The sequence below is a fragment of the Anolis sagrei genome, chromosome 2 (assembly GCF_037176765.1).
Source record: "Anolis sagrei isolate rAnoSag1 chromosome 2, rAnoSag1.mat, whole genome shotgun sequence".
NCBI lineage: Eukaryota > Metazoa > Chordata > Lepidosauria > Squamata > Dactyloidae > Anolis > Anolis sagrei.
Window position 1 is genome coordinate 162,846,183 of NC_090022.1, and position 18,058 is coordinate 162,864,240.

The 18,058-nt window shown below is 40.9% G+C and overlaps 1 protein-coding gene across 1 annotated transcript in view; it reads left to right on the forward strand.

Annotated features, from left to right (window-relative positions):
- The window catches only part of NFIX (nuclear factor I X), a 316,203-nt gene that overhangs the window by 721 nt on the left and 297,424 nt on the right, over nucleotides 1-18,058 (forward strand). The window lies entirely within an intron of this gene.

The window sequence follows — 18,058 nt, forward strand, 5'->3', positions numbered from 1 at the left end:
TCTAAAATGAGAGAGAAATGACAAAGAAGCGAAGGGCACCATCCACCAGGACTCTGCCTTGTGCCAGGATTGTAGAGACGAAGGGGAGGTTGGCAAAGGCTGACTGAGCCCTTGCACAGATCGCATTCATTTCAGGGCTGGCACAATGTTTCGCTTCCCAGTGAATTTTGTGGTAAGATTTTTATTACCTTTAAAAATACACAGTGTGACTTTAAAAATAAGTTATTTAATCGTTTTAGAAAGGAAGGGAAGCAAACAGTCTTAAAAAAAGAAGAAATCTGAAAACTCACCAACAGTTGTTGGTTGAAATATTGCAAGGCTCTAATAAAAGGCAATCTTTTAGCTGAGTTCCATTGTAATGGCTTGGAGGATTTCTGGAGGGGAAAAAAAATCAAGAGGACGGAAAAAGCTTGTATTAAATTTCAGTAGCTGTGCTCTTGATGGGGCAAGTACAGCAAAGAAGAAAATGCCTGAAGAAATTTCCTTGCTATACTTTATGTAATCTCAGGATTATCTGAGATGGGCAATTATTGTGCAGACTGAAAGGCAAAGGCAGAGCTCTTGATCTGGGTAATTTTGTGAAAAGATCTAAATAAATCTAGACAGGGACCTAAGTACTGCTGCCCATGAGTTTTCGGTTGAGTCTAAAAGTACATGGTTAGCATAATCTGACCGTCGTATAATTGAAATTGAATTGTTTGGCATTTTTTCCCCTCTCACTCCTTTTGGAGACCAGAAATATTCACTGCAAGCTATCCAGAAATGTTCAACTCCTGACTGTAAATGCAAAATTGAAAAACAAACATATGCTTGCTCTTTTTCAATATTTCTGGATTCATTAAATAGGAACTTGCGGCCTCGAAGTGAGAGTGGGGAAGAGAGCGGTGGTTTCAACAAAACCTGATCTTTTCAGCAAACCAGATCATGGTCAAATATTGTTCCAAAAGTATCGGGGCATGCAGGCCTCACAGAATATGAAGCCAATTGCTGCACATTATTTGCAGCTCATAATAATAACTAGCCCCATTCCTTGTTCGCAAGGTCCATAGCCTCACGCCGTGGCAGGAACTGTGGCTTCCTTCTCTGCCGCAAGTCAAAGGCAGGTGAATGGCAGAAGACATCAGCTCAGAGAGTGCAGAAGGGAGAGGAGCTGGAACCGCAGGATTTTTAGCTAAAAGGAACTAGAGGCTGGGATTCCAGATTATGTGCCCAAATTTTAAAAGGTACTACTGATAAATGCTCAAGTTTTCTGATCACCGTGACTGATCAGGAATTTACTAAATACAGCATTCCAGATTTTCAGGCAGCTAGCAGACATTTGAACAAAGGTGCTTCAGAAGCCAGCATGCTAACCAATTATCATTTAATTATAAACCTATAGTATAATTATACTACTTCCTAAACCATCTGAGGCCTTATTAAGAAAAATGAAATTAAAATAAATAGTTTACAAAATAAATACCTACAAAATGCCTTCATACAAAATCAGTGATTTGATAAAATATCAGTGTTAAGAAGGAAAAATATGTTGGGTGAAAAGCCTATCCCAAATTCTTTTCTTTTATGTCTTTCTGATGTTTTAAAGAGAGATTTATTTAAGTGCTAATGTCTTTCCCTTTAGAAACAGTAATATTTTAAAGCACTAAACCGATTGGGTCATTTCTGAATCTTAAAAGTTACATGACAAAAGCTGGAATCTTAATACCTGTCTATGGTCCTCTGGAAGAAAAACTATACTTTGTAGCTTGAACATTTTTTAAAACGTTCTGATTAAGTTCATTTCGGATGGATAGCATTGCAGATGGTGTATCAGGAAAACAAAACCTTACTTATCTTGTTCTTTCTGAAAGAAGGGAGAGGTTCCAGGATCACTTGTGGAATACTTCATTCTATACAGTTGTGGGCTGCGTTGAAATGGTGGCCCTCTTCAACAAAAAACCTCACATCAGTGTAGCCCTGAACAGCCTCGAAATATTCAATAAGGAAATCACATTTTTTTGTGTGGCAGAAATGGGCCATCTAGGAACTCATTTAAAGGTCTGTTTCCTTAATTCAAAGAAATATATACTCTGGCCTTCATTTTCAGCAATCTGTACATCAAACTTGTGCATAATTTGCATTTCAGCTTGATATTTGAAGCTGGCAATTTCCGTGGTCTCCTTTATGTCCAGCAAAGAAATAGCATCATGGCAAGTAAGAAATGAAATGGAGGCAGCCAGGCAGAGAGATGAAGTGTGATAAGGGGAAGATTGGTCTTGAAGGAGATGGGAGATCCACCTGGGTTTCTGTGGGCAAGGACAGAATATCCATAAACTCAGGGACTTGAAACAGGTCCTTTAAAAAATAAGTGAACTCAGGTTTGTGAATCCAAATGTGTGCAACTAGACCTTTCAACTGACCATGAAACAACAAACTGGTTCAAGATTGGGAAAGGCGTATACTCTCACCCAACCTATTCAACTTGTATGCAGAACACATCATGCAATGTGCGGGGCTTTACTAATGCAATGCTGGGGTGAAAATTGCTGGAAGAAACATTAACAACCTTAGATATGCAAATGACACTACTTTGATGGCCAAAAGCGAGGAGGAGCTGAGGAGCCTTCTAATCAAGGTGAAAGAAGAAAGTGCAAAAGCTGGGTCGCAGCTAAACATAAAAAACCCAAGATTATGGCAACAAGAATGATTGGCAACTGGGAAATAAAGGGAGAAAATGTGGATGCCGTGACAGACCTTGTATTTCTAGGTGCAAAGATTACTGCAGACACAGACTGCAGCCAGGAAATCAGGAGACACTTACTTCTTGGAAGGAGAGCAATGTCCAATCTCGATAAAATAGTGAAGAGTAGAGACATCACACTGGCAACAAAGATCCACAAAGTCAAGGCAATGGTATTCCCCATAGTCACGTACGGATGTGAGAACTGGACCTTAGGGAAGGCTGAGCGAAGGAAGATAGATGCTTTTGAACTGTGGTGCTGGAGAAAAGTGCTGAGAGTGCCTTGCACCGCAAGAAGATCCCAGTAGTCCATACTTCAGGAAATAAAGCCCGATTGCTCATTGGAGGGAAAGATAGTAGAGGCAAAGCTGAAGTACTTCGGCCACATCATGAGAAAAAAGGAAAGCTTAGAGAAGACAATGATGCTGGGGAAAATGGAAGAAAAAAGGAAGAGGGCCCGATCAAGGGAAAGATGGATGGATGGCATTCTTGAAGTGACTGGATTGACCTTGAAGGAGCTGGGGATGGTGACAGGGAAGTTCCGACAGGGAACTCTGGCGTGGGATGCTCCATGAGGTCCCGAAGAGTCAGAAGCGACTGAACGAATGAACAACAGACCTTTCAAAACTGTGTGCATGGAATCGCATGAGACTAAAGATCTGGTATGTTCATGCCCATTCCAGGGTGGATTAGACCCAAATGTAGAGAGATGGAGAAGGGAGTTACAGTGGCATCATCTTCAAAAGTCTGAATTACTTTTTCATTCCCACCAGCTGAGTTCAGTAAATCAAGAAATGGGTTGCCGAATCCCTCACAACAGGTGCATTTCTTTTTGGAACATCACTGATCTGAGAGCCATAGATTGAATGTTACTTTGAGTGCATCTACATAGTAGATTTAATGTAGTTCGACAACACTTTTACTGCCGTAACTGTGGGAATTGTAATTTTACAAGTTTTCTCTGCCAAAGCTAGCAAGGAAAGCTAGCGTTCACACCAGGGTATGGAATTGTGCCATCTTGCAGATGTCGTTGAACTGCAGTTCCCATCAGTCATAGCCCAGCTAACAGTGAGAAATTCTGGGAGTTGCAGTTTGACAGCAATTGAAGAGATACATCATTGTTACCTTTTGTGACTCATATTATAAATAGGGCCTAAAGACAAAAGACCTAAAAAATTCCAGATAAAAATAAATTTCAAGTGCCTCACCAAACTACCATCTCCCAGGATTCCATACCATTGAGCCATGACAATTAAAGTAGTGTCAAACTGCATTAATTCTACAGTATAGATGCATCCCTCATCAGCATTACTAGGATTGCAAGTCAGGCTGGCCTTGTCAGGATCTCTGTGCAACAAACCAGGCTGTGAGTGAGACTCACATTTCATTATTTACTGAATATGGATCTAGTTTAAGTCCCAGATTTCTTCAGATTCAGAATTAAAGAACATAAGATTTAAGAAGGTATGCATTTCGGAGAAATTAAAACTACAGGATAGATTCATCCAGAGGTCTGGATGCTTCACTAAGAGACTCTGCATATTTAATTACAAGCAGACACATCCAGTGTTGAAAAAGGTTGAAGCTCATGCGCTTGGCTGGCACAAATGGATGAGGATATAATGTTAGCGAATTTGTTGACTAATTTACCAACATTTGCAAATTTCTTTATATTTCCCAGTGGAAAGAATTTGAGGTTTAAGAACTTCAAGGACAGGAGAAAACAAGATAGACAATTTTTCAATCTCTATCAACAAGACCTCCCTTATGTGACAAAGTACTCCCTGTATGCCTTTTAGACACAACTACCAATATCCCTATGACAACATTCATTTCCCTTTGAGTAGTCTCAAAACATTTCACTTCCTCAAACACCCAGGCAGGTAACACTGAAAAAATGTCTTTTAACGTAATGTATAAAGTATACAAAGCTTGCGTGTTGAGCCTACAACTCATCCTATTTTGGCCCCATACTGCATGTTTTATTTCTATTTCAACACAAACTGATTGTGTAAAGGAGTGCTGATTGGCTAATCTTTGTGACAATTATAAATCCCATCATCACAATTAGCAGTGTTTCGTGTTTTTAGAGGACTTTTCAAATGTACTGTCTGATTGATAAAAAAAATCAATAGACACTTTTTTAAAATGATCAAGAACATTGTATGACTTTTATTAAAAAGAAAGAAAATGTGAGTTCACTTGAGGGACTTGGAGATTGAGTATAATACTATCGAAGGTAGAAATGGAGCGCTTATCTTTAGGTAAGATGACGGGATGACAACATTACATTTAAAATGTCTTTAGATGGGAAAGCAGGAAGACAATTTTAACCTTTTTTCTTTATTTTTTATTTTTAAAGGCAGAATTTTAGAGGGTCAAAATATATAAGCAATACTGATATATATAACATATTAAGATGGTTTACAACACACTATGTTATATGATATTTGTCCTTTATAAAACGGTACAATAATATTCCAGCCACCTGGAGACTTAGGTATGTGTTTGGCGTAAATGGGGTTTGTGTGAAAATCTGTGCTGGATTCAGAGCCAGGCTTGTATGTCAGAAACTCACAATTGGAAGGAAGTTTCTGGATACACTGGCTCCTATTTTGATCTGTACATATCCATAAATGCGAAAGTATTAAAACAGATATCTTGCTTTAAAAGTCTCTGCTCTCCCCATCAAACCAAGCTTTTGTTTTTTTTTAAAAAAAAAACAACAATTCTGCTTTGCTTTTCAAGAATAGCCTGTGCTTCAAAAACTGAAGCCAAACTTTTTTTTTGTGGCCCTCTCCATTTTTGCTAGAACAGTGGTTCCCAACCTTTTTTAAAACCAGGGACCACTTTGACCAGGGACCACTCTCCGACATTAGTACCAAAAGGGTTGCAAATCAGTTTTTGGGCAACTTTAGATTCAGTTTGGTTATTTGGGGTGCTGATTGAGAAAATTGCATTGGATAGACCACATCAGCTCTAGTTTCTGAACACATGCTATCCAGTAGTTGTCATCTGCTCACCCACAGAAAATCATATTTAATAATCTAGAGCTGATTTGGTAGTAATAATCTTTCGTGAATAGTCAACTTCTCTCCCCCCCCCCCCCCGCCCCCCAATCCTCATCACCTTGGCCCTATAAGAGGGTTTTGCAAGACCAGTCGCTCTCATTACCGCGTGGTTTTGAGGTAACGGTGCAGTAATGGTGAGACCGCAGACCATATTTTCGTTCTTGCAGAACACTGGTGGTCCACAGACCACAGGCTGGGAACCACTGTGCTAGAAAGACACAGGATTCTTCCTCCTTACTCCCCAAAAAGATGACTCTCATGTGACAAAGTGTGATAAGGAGACACACAGAAGATGTGTCTCTGTAAAGGCCCACCTATACTGCCATATAATGAAGTTTCATAATGCAGTTTAGCTTCCTTGAACTGGATTATATGAGTCTACAATCCCATATGTTGCAGTTCGATGCCATTAAATTCCATTATAAAATTGCATTATATGGTAGTGTCAGTGGGGCATCTGATACGAATTTAGAGATTGGGAAGCAATTTAAAGAAGTACCAGGAAACCCAATATTGGAAACTGGACTTTGACATATATGCCCATTCATTTGGAAGGCAGTTTACTAAATTCTCAATCAGGACAGCTGGGGAACAGAGTGACAATCCACATTTCTTGCCTACCCCTTGGTTTCCCAATTCCTTTGCCTATTGCAAGTTTGATCCTCCTTCAGCTAGACATCCTGTAACATTTTAGAATGGAAAGACTCTCAGTATTGGCAAGCTGGTAGGATATTATTAATTTTGCCTCCTTGCAGGTACCTGTAGGAGGAAGGCACATTTTTATTATGATTCAATCATCTTTAATAGGGAGATTCTTACAAGCACAATGTGTGCGTAGAAGTGACCTCCCCTGTCCTTAATGAAGGCCAAACCCCACTGCTGCTACTTCGTGGGCTCCTCCTTCACAAATACACTTTTTCTATTTCTATCTCATCCAGAGTTTTAACATTTTATCTTGTGCATTTGGCCCGCCCTTTGTGTTTGACTTTTATTATGTTATTTTGCACTGTTTATTTTGTTACGTTATGTATTTTGTTGTGATGTAATTTTTCTGTTGTTTTGTATCTTATTTTACTGTACTATTTTTGGGCCTGGCTTCATGTTAGCCGACCCGAGTCCCCTTTGGGGAGATTTTTTTTTTTTTTTTGCCGTGTCAGGAGCAACTTGAGAAACTGCAAGTCGCTTCTGTCTGCAAGGACGTTGCCCAGGGGATGCCCAGATGTTTTGATGTTTTTACCATCCTTGTGGCGGGGTATAAATAAAGATGATGATGATGATGATGATGATTATTATTATTATTATTATTAGGTGCTCAGTGTTTCTTAGTCCAAAGTAAGAGTGCATGGGGTAGATCAGGGGTCCTCAAACTTTTTAAACAGAGGGCCAGGTTACAGTCCCTCAAACTTTTGGAGGACTGGATTATAATTTGAAAAAAAGTGATTGAATTCCTATGCACACTACACATATCTTATTTGTAGTGCAAAAACACTTAAAAACAATACAATAATTAAAATGAAGAACAATTTTAACAAATATAAACTTAATGTATTGTCGAAGGCTTTCATGGCCGGAATCCATGGGTTGTTGTAGGTTTTATACATTTGATTACTGGTTTCCCCTTTGCTTCTTGTGCTTGCAGAGAGTCACGCAACAGGAAAGGGGTGTCTCTGCTTGCACTCAAGAGTAGTAGTGAATGGCAGCTAAGCTCTATACTTTGCTACACAAAGGTATCTCAAGATACTTTGCTGCATCAGCTGTTTGCCCTGTGATATCTAAGTTGCCTGCTATGAGAGCCCTCTCAAACATATTTAGAAGATCCTGAAATGCCTTTTCTCACTCATTTTTGCTGATAAGGAAAAGGAATCCCAAGATAAGGAATCCCAAGAAGCAGGACTGCACGAAGACATAGTTTCTGCTATGTTACATTCAGGTGGTGCTATGATGTTGTCCCAAAAATGTTGTGTTAGATGCAACTTGATGTGGATTTGGGGGGGGGGGGGGTCTTTTCTCTTTAGGCCCTCTTTGTGAGTCACTAAATCAAGAAATGACAATTGTGTCCCTTTCTAGTTGCTGTCAAACTGCAACTCCCAGTATTCCTCACTGTTGGCTGTGCTGAGACTGATGGGAATTGCAAATCGACATCTGCAAAATGGCACGGTTCCATACCCTACTCTGAACTCTAGTTTTTCTAGCTAGCTTGTGCATAAAAGCGGCACTGCTGAGATCACATCAAGTTCTATGCCATTTAGGTTGCTTGTGTAGTTTGGCTGATTCTGCTCCCAGTCGTTTCTCTTGAGCTGGTTTCCCGGTGTGCAGCTGGCTCTTTTTCCTCATGGTCTTTTTCTTGACCTTTCCCCATAAGCGCGGTACAACCCCATCTCACCCTTCTCTTGGGGTGCTGGAGAAGGACAATCTGCCAAGTCTGCCTTTGCTTCCTTTGTTTGGCCATTCCTTGCAGTATCCTGGGATTGTTCCTGTGCTGCCTCCATGTAGCTCTCTCCCCCCACCCTTGCTCTCTCTATAAAATAAAAATTTGGAAGGGGAATAGGGGGAAAGAGGAGGACTGGAATATTTTCCATATGTTGGCTGTGGGATGAGTCTGAATCAGGTTCCCTTTTCACTCCAGTATAGAATCTGGCAGGCACACGGTTTTCTTATGGTGCCAAGTGATATACTATAAACTTGTGAATTGATGCTGTCTTTTAACATTTGAAACAGCAGTGATGTGTTCCATAATGCAGGAGGTGTCCACGTACGCATATGCAGGAGAGAGGTATTTTTTCTCCTCTGGTTCACATTTTGCATCATTCATTCTCACACAAAGGGATTATTGCCATCATCTGTTGGTTTCTATGGGATGTGTGGAAGGGGGAGACTGAAATGAAGTAGAGAAAATTGAGCCCCAAAATATTGGGGAAAAGAAGGCTGTTTTAGCGAAAGATTATACTGAACCATTGGGTTATGAGAACTCTGTTTGAAGCGGGCCTTCTTGCTGGTAGCCCCTGGACCTTGGAAACTCCTTTTCCAGGTCCCCTCCCTCTGGTCCTTCCGGCAACAGGATGATTTGTTGTTTTATCTTCCTTGTGTGAGGCTTCTCTCATGTCCCCGCATGAGGAGCTGGAGCTGATAGAGTGAGCTCATCCACCTCTCCCCGGATTTGAACCTGCGACCTGTCGGTCTTCAGTCCTGCCAGCACAGGGGTTTAACCCACTGCACCACCAGGGGCTCCAGGCTAAAAACCCTTTATTCAGACAGGCTGCATTTTTTTTGCTGAAATGTTTTTAAAAAGTTTTTCTTTCTTAATTAATTAAATTTAAATTGGATTGATTGAAAATTGAATTGCTTTAATTCTGTTTTAATACTTACCTCTTATATGTTTTTGAATGTTTTCCCAATACTGGGGGGAAGGTGGGGTTTGTTGTTCATTCGTTCAGTCGTCTCCGACTCTTCGTGACCTCATGGACCAGCCCACGCCAGAGCTCCCTGTCGACCGTCACCACCCCCAGCTCCTTCAAGGTCAGTCCTTCAAGGAAGGTGTGGTATAAATATTATAAAAACAGTAACAACAAACATAACAACCCATACTTTCTAACTAGTTTTGTAGTGCATTGACAATAGCCATTGTGTGAATCCATTACTCTCAGGAGGCCAAATGTTAACTCTGAGTATTAGCAGAAAATTCATCTATTTTTGCAGAGATGCAGTTAGGTAGTTCTAGACTTTGAATTAGTGGCCTTCCAGCCACCACTATATCACCCTTTCTTCTGATGGTAAGGTATATTACACCATCTCCTTCAAAGTGTAGTAAGCAAGTCCTGCTGAGTTGAGGAAGCTGCTTCTCATTCTTTTGTGACAGACCTGGACATCTTCCCCTCAAATCTTGCCCTGACAGCACCGCATAATATTTGAGTCCTTGTAGGTGTTTTATCAATTAGAGGGTGGTAACAGAGACAATGCTGGTCTGTTACAGGAATGGCGACTGTTAGTGGAAGTGTCTGTCATGGAATAATTTATAGAATTGAAGAGCATCATACAGCCAATTCAACCGTAATACTGTTATGAAGTTTCCATGGTAGTTTGGCTCATTTTCTTGTGGTTTCTCTATTTGGCCAAGGCTGGATTGGAGATATACATCGGCGTGATATATTAGCCAAATCCTTTTCTGATGATCAAGACACTGTGATCTTAAACCTTCATACCAACTCTATGTCAAAAGAGTACCAACCTCAGTTTCTCAGGATGTGACCCCATGTAAGACTTTTGGTCAATACAACTGAAATATCGTCCTTTCTGATCTTGGTCTTTGCAAATATGGCAGCCGATTAAAAAAACTCATCCTGACTTTGCTCTATAACAACTGGTGAAGACAGATTAAGAGGATTATGTATGCATGCATATGCGCCTTCAAGTTGTGTGTTGACTTATTCATGAATATCATAAAGTTTTCTTAGGCCACTAATTCATTCACATAGATGTTAAAAAGAGTGGGAGCCAACCCACATCCCTGTTTTACTCCACTTGTAGTCGAAAAGGCTAATGTCAGTGAACCATTTTTGCCAACTCTGATCCTCATTTCTGTGTTGGTGTATAATTCCTGAATCAGTCTCACCAGTCTGTAACCTATGTCTGAGTTTTGTAACTTTCTCCATAATCTATTTCTGTTAATGGAGTCAAAGGCAGCAGAAAGGTCAATGAAAACAGCAAAGACATGATTGTTGTTTTGCTTTGCATATTTCTTTATTATATGGTTTAGGCAATTAATATTTGAAAGTGATTTTGACTGTTCCTTACTCTGAAATACAGCCAACAGCACTTGATGGTCCCATCCAAGTACTAACCCAGGCTGACAGAGATCAGGTGGGTCTGGTGCCTGTAGAGTATGTATGTAGACCCTGGAAGATGATGATATTCTGGTAAAATATTACTGAAAGAGAAAGAAAGTTCTAGGTATAGAATCATGAAGTTGGAAGAGACCACAAGGGCCATCTAGTCCAACCCCCAAGTGTAGTGTGTAGTGCAGACACATATATAGCTTTTGGGAGTCACATATTACCATTGATGGATTTGATGGTAAATGATATATAAGCAGAAATATTAGTGATCTTACTTGATGCTAGGTAATCCCTCATGGTTGACTCTAATGAGTGTTTTAGACATATTTATGTTGTGGAAAGGAACTTCACTCCATGTCATATTTGAACCCTGCTTTTAAGATTTATACAGCTCTAGCTAGCTACCAAGAGGACTTTCAAGGTAAAGAAGTTTACACAACCATCTTGAAAAGAGTCCAAAGTTACTTTTTAGGACCGTTGTTCTCAGAGTCACATAGACTAGGTTCACTGCACTAGTTCAGTTTGTGTCCACAGCTGCAGAAAATGTTTATTCAAGCAGCTGGAAGAATTTGAGGGGGAAAGAGCCTATGCTAGATTATTGCAACAAAAACCAGCAAGTATCCTATGGTACAGCCTGGTTCAGATGAAAGAACTGGGCCATGATTCCCAAAAAGTTAATATTACAATCAATGTGTTAGTCTTTAAGGTGAAATGAGACTCCCAATTGTTTTTCAAAGCAATCTGTCATTTTTTCTCTGGTGCAGAAGGATTACGGAGACCCTGGATAATGTTATTCTTTTGGATTACAACACCCAGAATTTCCCAACCATAGGCCATGCTGAAACTTTTTCAAGTCCTCATTCAGGGAATGAGATTTAAAGGAGAAATGTTTATTTTGTTGGAGAAGGAGGGAGGTGACTGAGAAGCAGCACAAAGAGGCCCAGGTGCTTATTGAGCCAAACTCCAGAACAGGGAGGTTTCAAGTCTGCAGAAACCATTCTGTTTTTACTTGACTGATGGAAACCACTAACAAGAGCCTGCTGCAAAAGACATGCACTCTGAATTCCAGAATTATGATCCTAGGAATTTAAGTAGCAAAACTCCAGTGTATTGTCGAAGAATTTCATGGCCTAAATCACTGGGTTGTTGTAGGTTTTTTCGGGCAATATGGCCATGTTCTAGAGGCATTCTCTCCTGACGTTTCACCTGCATCTATGGCAAGCCTCCTTATATAGCCCGGAAAAACCTACAATAATCCAAAGCTCCAATGATCTGAGGATCCACGCAAAAGGAGATCGGCACATAATTGATTCATGTTTGTAGTGTAACTGAGTGGGGCATAGTGGTTTTATTCATGCACTTAAACAATCGGGAATCAGAAATTCTTGCTTCCCTATGGAAAACCTCAAAGGCTGCCTTCTGCCTAGAACTGACCAAAGGAGTGGAACTTTGAGGCCTCAGAGTGAAAGGAATTAGATAAGGATAGGATCAAAACACCGACAGAATTAGAAAGGGAGTTTTGGAAAGACCATCAAGACGAGAATCACATATTCATTATGAGTTAAGAGTTGTGCTGGATTTTATCAATGACCCCTCTGCTATACCCTTCCAAGCTTTCACAGCTGAAAACCACGCAAAGCAATATCAGACTTTGGTCAAGATGGTAAAAGGTATTAATAAGAAAAGAGAGGCTGCAGCAGTTTCTTGTTTGCAGTGCCGGCCCTAGGTAATTTTTAAGTGTAAGCGTTTTTAAGTGTTTTTATCTTATTGTTTGTGTTGGCATTGAACTGTGCCTTTTGTAAGCCACCCTGAGTGCCCCCTCGGGGGTTGAGAAGGGCGGGGTAGAAATGCGCGAAATAAAATAATAATAAAAAATAAGTGGGGGTGCCTCAAGAGCGCCCCTCAGGGAGTTTGCGCCATACGCAAATGCATAACTTCCTATTGCTTCAGCCACCCCTCAATTTAATGCAGTTCATCCTCGCTGCTTGGGATTGGGCTCTTCTGGGAGTTGTAAATACTACAAATAACTGTTTTCCACCAGATTCGGAATTGTAGAACTGCCATCCTATTTGGAGCAGGGAATGTGCGCGCGCACACACACATTGGGATCTATTTGCCCGAACCTTCCAAAAAGGGCATGATTCCAACCCTCTGCTCATATATTCTTCTGATACATTGAGCACAAATGACGTTTGCATTTTGAACTCAGTTTGCAGTAAATGAGGTAAGATAGTGGCAAATACAGTGGAAGAGAGAAAAATTGGGACATTTTCGAAGCAACTGAAAAAAAATGAAACAAGAGAGGACTAATTAGGACTCTCCCTGCTCAGTCCATTTGAGAGCGTACAAATCCAGACAATTGGAGGGCATGCCTTTGGGGGGTCGTTCAGACTTATAGCACCATGGTTCCCTGCTTTTAACAACCATGGCTGCATTATGTGGAATAATTTTGGGGGTTTTAGTACTCTAGCTGAAGATTCTAAGGCCCCTTCTACACAGCTGAATAAAATCCCACATTATCTGCTTTGAACTGGAATATATGGCAGTGTGGATTCAGATAACCCAGTTCAAAGCAGATATTGTGGGATTTTCTGCCTTGATATTATGCGTTATATGGCTGTGTGGAAGGGCCCTGAGTGTCCCTCCCTAAACTGCAACTCCCAAGTTTTTGCAGGATGATTCCATGGTAATTACAGTAAAATCATAGCACAGTAATTGCATAGAGCAGAAAGGCTCCTAATTTAACACTTATGTTCAAAACAGTCAAGTCGATGGCTAGAGGAAACCGACACAAACTCGGGGGCTGTTGCTGGTTTTGTTTTCTTTTAAAGTACCTTGTTACCACTTTCGAAAATAATTTAAATATTGATCTTTCTTTTTTTCCTCCCACCTGCTGTTGGAATGGATGGAGCTGTGCATTCATGATCAAAATGGGATGAAGTAGATAGGTAATGGGAATTAGGAGGACCGGTAAAAATAGGTAATGAGGTCAGAATTTAATTTCATAGACTGATTTAAACTGACCCAAATTCTTCAGTAACATAACCATAACTGGAAAATTTATTTTTTCAGACAGCTTTTTCTTTTAATTTTATTCATTTTTTGCACTTACCTGCCAGGAGCGATTCTGTGATCATATTTACTATTCTTTTAAACTGCTTGACAACCAAAATGTTTGAAGCAGTGTACATGTAGTGTGTAAAATACAAATAAAAAAGAGTAACTAGAGACATTAAAAATCAAGTTTTTCTAATAAAAGCAGCAGCAAAATTAAAACACTAAAGCATATAAAATCAAAGTAAAACCTGCAGCAAAGTAGAACTAATTATGTGTTATGGAAAAAAGTGTTTTCTTTTGCTGCTGAATGGACAGTTCATGGCTTTTAGTGTCAGGCCTGCTGAGAGATGGCCCAGGGCAGATGATAATCAGACACCCCCCCCCCCCAATTATTTTACAGCACAAATTTAACTATGCAAACTGTAAAAAATGTTTGCTGAGCAAATATGAAGTGGCCCCAGTAGTTCTGTGAATGATGGTCTATTACTAGGGCCTAGTAGCCCTTGGCCTCAATGTATGCTTTGCTATGTTTGAACTATAGATAGATATAGATATCCCTAGATATGCTGAGATTTAGCAGCAGACACAATAGGTAATATCTTGGTCTGTTGGGATATCAACATTTATTGTGTACTGTTTTTATTTCTTTCACTCTCAAGGTTACTAGAGGCCTGGTCTCTTGAAAAGTCCAGGCCCTCAAGATTTTGCCCCTGTATCATCTGTCCTCTGAGCATCTACAAATGGGGTGAAACCCATTACTACCCTGCTATTGAGACATTTTGCCATCCATGCGACTCCTCTGCCACAAGACCTAGGGGGACACCTCTTAGAAAATTCAAACCCGGGTGTTTCTCTTCCTCCTTGCCCAGTCTTCCCCCTCCGCTATGTTCTAAGTGTTGTATGAGCCGCCATTTCCACTCTGCTTGCTTTCCATTTCACAGTGTTTATACCTTTCTAAATCTATCTTGTGCCGTCCCATTGCACCTTTTCTCTAAATAAAAATGAAATCCACTTAAGCTGGAGGAAAGGTCCTCAACAAACACATCCCTCATTATTCTTTTTGGGTACTTTTTACAAAGAGCGGTCAACCCTCCTGTTTAAGGAACTCCATTGGCTGCCGTTCATTTTCCGGTCCCAATTCAAGATGCAGGTTCTTACCTACAAAGCCCTGAACGGTTTGGGACCCGCCTACCTGCATGACCGCATTTCTGTGTACGAACCCACACGATCTCTTCGACCATCCAGAGAGGCCCTGCTCACGCTTCCACCTCCTTCGCAGGCATGATTGGTGGGGATGAGGGAGAGGGCCTTCTCGGTGGTGGCCCCCCGACTCTGGAACTCACTCTCCAGGGACATTAGACTGCCCCAGATATTTGAAAAGTGCCTTGTCTTGTTTGATGTTGCATGCTGACCCATACGTTACAAACATTCTGGAGAAGCTTTTGCTTTGAGTTCCCTCATCTGTGCAAGTGCAGTTGCTCAGTCACGGATGTCATTGATGGTCACTGTGGTTGGCCTTCCTTGGGAACTGTCGCAACCTTTAAAAAAATTAATTCAGGGAAGTATTTTGCTGGTCTGTGGGAAAGTTGGCTGATTTGCTGTTTGTATTTGAAGGGTGACATTTTTAGTTAAAGCAGAAGCTGTGGAATGATACTATTGCATGTATGATAAGAAAACCTAACTGTGTGTGAACCTGGCTATTTCTCTGCAATATGTATGCTACACACTGGTATATTTAAGTGCTGTCAGTCATCTGTGTAATATCCCAGGAGCCCCTTTTTACCTCTAATGTGAGCGTTAGCTCCATCATCTTAACCTCTGGTCCCACCAGAATTTATACTGCCATGAATGAGATGGCTGCAGGACATTCAGTATTTTGTGATGCCTTAAAAAAATTCAGGAGTGGTCAGCCTCACATAATATTTCTGCATCAGAAGAAACAAAATTCTGGACTACATTTCCCAGAATTCCTAGTCAACTAGTGGCCATGTTGCCTGGGTGACTGGGAGCTGTAATCCAAAAAAGCCATATGAATTTTACCATTCTAGATAGTTGTACACTCGGCATAGAGCAGGTGTTTTATGCAGAGAAGGACTCAGATTCCAGTGTTAATACCCAGCATCTTCAAGCTAGAATGGAAAACATCGCAGTCTGATTGAAACCCTAGAACAGTGGTTCTCAACCTTCCTAATGCCGCAACCCCTTAATACAGTTCCTCTTGTTGTGGTGACCCCCAACCAGAAAATTATTTTCATTGCTACTCATAACTGTAATTTAGCTACTGTTGTGAATCATAATGTAAATATCTGATATGCAGGATATATTTTCATTAATGGGACCAAATTTGGCACAGATACCCAATATGCTCAAATCTGAATACTGGTGGGGTTGGGGGGGGGGGGCGTGAGGTACTGATTTTGCCATTTGGGAGTTGTAGTTCCTTGGATTTATAGTTAACCTAAAATCAAAGAGCATTCTGAACTCCACCAACGATGGAATTGAACCAAATTTGGCGCAATACTGGAAGGGTTTGTTGGACATTGACCTTGAGTTTTGGAGTTGTAGTTCACCTACATCCAAAGAGCATCGTGGACTCAAACAATGATGGATCTGGACCAAACTTGGCACAAATACTCAATATGCTGAAATGTGAACACTGGTGGAGTTTGGGAAGATAGACCTTGACATTTGGGAGTTGTAATTGCTGGGATTTATAGTTCACCTACAATCAAAGAGCATTCTGAACTCCACCAATGATAGAATTGGGCCAAACTTCCCACACAGAACCCCCATGACCAACAGAAAATACTGTGTTTTCTGATGGTCTTTGGTGACCCCTCATGACCCTCTTAGGGGTCCCGACCCCCAGGTTGAGAAACGCTGCCCTAGAAGACTGCTGCCTATCATTATGGATACTATTCAGCCAGAAGGACAGGGGTATGACTTGATTCACACAAAGCAGCTTTCTAGATTTCTACATAGTTACCATAACTTTTCCAAGGTTTTAATCAAGGATGCTGCATGTACTAGGTGACATAAGAATGAAAATGTCCCGAAGGCAAATGAGTGAATCCATGCCACCAGCATTATGAGTGCATTACTCTTAACACAGCAATTTTACTTTCATTTTACTGTCCTATATTATGCTAGATATGTGTTCTGAAGCCATTGCAAGCTGTTGTGCTTGAGGGTTAGGTTGGTCCATATCCAATTTACCAAGCATCCCAGATTAGTTTTGTATAGTTCATTTTGGGTTTCTCTAGTTTTCACAGGTCATGGCAAAGAGGTATGCACAGGGCACAGAAACAATAACTTCTAACCATGTTCAACAGATACCCTTCTAACTTGAGATTTTGTCAGCTGGAGACACTTTCAAATTTATCCTTAAGTGTTAGAAACGTTTTTAAAGCTGAAAATCTTAGACATTTATTTATTTATTTATGTCCTATATTTACACCACGCCCTTCTCCCCCCGAAAGGGGACTCAGGGCAGCCTAACAAAAGCATCATACGATGCTAGCATCATAAAAACAACCACAGTACAATCAAAATATTAAACATTAAAACAACAATTAAAACAATTAATTAAGACACATCCATTAAAACTGAAATCCAAAAACCAGTCCGGGTCAATTTATTGCCATAAGTTGTGTGATGTTCTTCCACTTGCTGCTCACTGATCAAATGCTTGGTCCCATAACCAGGTCTTGATTTTCCTTCTAAAAGGCAAGAGGGAGGTTGCCAGTCTGATATCTCTAGGGAGGGCGTTCCATAGGCAGGGGGCCACTGCTGAAAAGGCTCTGTCTCTCGTCCCCTTCAACCCATGTGGTGGGATCGAGAGCTGGGCCTCTCCCGAAGATCTTAAAGTTCATGAGGGTTCGTGGCAGGAGATACGTTCGGACAGGTTGTCTGGGCCAGAATAGTTTAGGGCTTTAAAGGTTAAAACCAGCACTTTGAATTATGCTCAGAAGCTGATCGGTAGCCAGTGGAGTTGGTGTAACAAAGGAGTTGTATGTTCCCTGTGTGTTGCTCCAGTGAGCAACCTGGCTGCCGATCATTGGACTAGTTGAAGCTTCCGGGCAGTCTTCAAAGGCAGCCACATGTAGAGTGCATTGCGGGATGTAACAAGAGCATGGACCACTGTGGCCAAATCAGACTTCTCAACCCACTTTCTTTATCCAGTATCACATTCTTTGACACATTTGGGTGAACAGGGTTTAAAAATTAATGCCCTCCACAGGTTTGGGACTGCAATTCTTGTAGTCCCTGATCGTTGGCCATATTTCTTGAAATTCATAGACTCTAAAACACCGGGAAGGCACCCCCTCTAGCTATGGGCCTGATGCCATCTATATGATTTTCCCCCCTAAAAGGACAGA